This window comes from Calonectris borealis, unplaced genomic scaffold, assembly GCF_964195595.1.
Source record: "Calonectris borealis unplaced genomic scaffold, bCalBor7.hap1.2 HAP1_SCAFFOLD_40, whole genome shotgun sequence".
Lineage (NCBI taxonomy): Eukaryota > Metazoa > Chordata > Aves > Procellariiformes > Procellariidae > Calonectris > Calonectris borealis.
The window spans coordinates 1,240,280-1,241,881 of record NW_027441454.1 but is presented as its reverse complement, the minus strand read 5'-3'; the positions used below and the strand labels follow the sequence as shown (position 1 = coordinate 1,241,881).

The 1,602-nt window shown below is 51.1% G+C and overlaps 1 pseudogene; it reads right to left on the bottom strand.

The window, feature by feature from the left end:
• Positions 1 to 347: 347 nt before the first annotated feature.
• Positions 348 to 1,306, bottom strand: LOC142076286 (olfactory receptor 14A16-like; annotated as a pseudogene).
• Positions 1,307 to 1,602: the final 296 nt, after the last annotated feature.

Below are 1,602 nucleotides of genomic sequence, written 5' to 3'. Positions count from 1 at the left end.
GCGCTGGTGCTCCCTGGCAGTGCTGCTGTGCTGGGACTCTTTTCCCCTCCACCTCTGCACACAGGCACTGCCCCTGTAGCTCCAGAGAAGGTCTCAAAGGAAGGATCTCAGACAAGACACTGCGGGGTTCATTGTTTTGTTTAAACACACAGACAGCACAGCTCCTTATTTACACAGACTCTGGGTAACACAAAAGTTGGATAGACACGTAATTAAAAATGGCACAAATAATGACATTTCTTTAGGGACAACATTATGTGAAGTAAAACAAAAGCAAATAAACCCCAACCCCACAACCAAAACCAACAAAAACTACAGAAGATGGGCTTGGCCTGTAAGGAGTTACATTATGAGTGATTTGCAGAAGATGAAAAGCAGTTTATTGCTTTTGAAAATCATCTGGTCACCAGTCTCCACACTGCATCCTTGAGCTCCTTGTTCTTCGTGCTGTACATGACAGGGTTCACAGCTGGAGGCACCACTGAGTCCAGAACTGCCACCACCAGATCCAGGGATAGGGAGGAAATGGAGGGAGGCTTCAGGTAGGCAAACGTGCCAGTGCTGATAAACAGGGAGACCACAGCCAGGTGGGGGAGGCACATGGAGAAGGCTTTGTGCCGGCCCTGCTCAGAGGGGATCCTCAGCACAGCCCTGAAGATCTGCACATAGGACAGCACGATGAAAACAAACCACCCAAATTCTACACAGATACTAACCACAATGACCCAAACTTCCCTGAGGTAGGCATCTGAGCAGGAGAGCTTGAGGATGTGGGGGATTTCACAGAAGAACTGTCCCCAGCATTGCCTTGGCAGAGTGGTATTGAAAAGGTATTGGCAGTGTGTACCACAGAAGTGAGTGAACCACCACCCCAGGCAGCTGCTGCCATGTGGACACAAGCTCTGCTGCCCAGGAGGGTCCCGTAGTGCAGGGGTTTGCAGATGGTAACGTAGCGGTCATAGGCCATGATGGTGAGAAGATAAAACTGCTGTAGCACCGAAAAAGAAAAAAAAGACCTGTGCAGCACATCCCAAGTAGGAAATGGCCCTGGTGTCCCAGAGGGAGATGGTCATGGCTTTGGGAACAGTGGTGGAAATGGAGCCCAGGAGGGAGAGGTTGAGAAGGAAGAAGTACATATGGGGGTGTGGAGGTGGTGATCACAGGCTACGGCGGTGGTGATGAGGCCATTGCCAAGGAGGGCAGCCAGGTAGATGCCCAGGAATATCCAGAAGTGCAAGAGCTGCAGCTCCCGGGTGTCCGTGAATGCCAGGAGAAGGAACTGGGTGATGGAGCTGCTGTTGGACATTTGTTCACTCTGGGCATGGGGGACTGCTGAAAGAGGAGAAGACATTGACTTCTTTGAGCCAATCCTATGCTTGTTTCCCAAAAAATCCCCCCCCCCAATTACTTCTCTTTCTTTGGTGTAACTTTGTTCCGCTCCTTATGGTGATCTCAGGTTTGTGCTGCTGAGTGCGGGCACTTTCTCTGAAGGGGCAGAAATCATCATCTTCCACATTGCTCTCCGCCTGAACACTGGTGAGCCCTGAGGGACAAAAGGGTTCCCTGTGCCCCCCAGTGCAGAATCAGGAGAGCTGCTCTGCC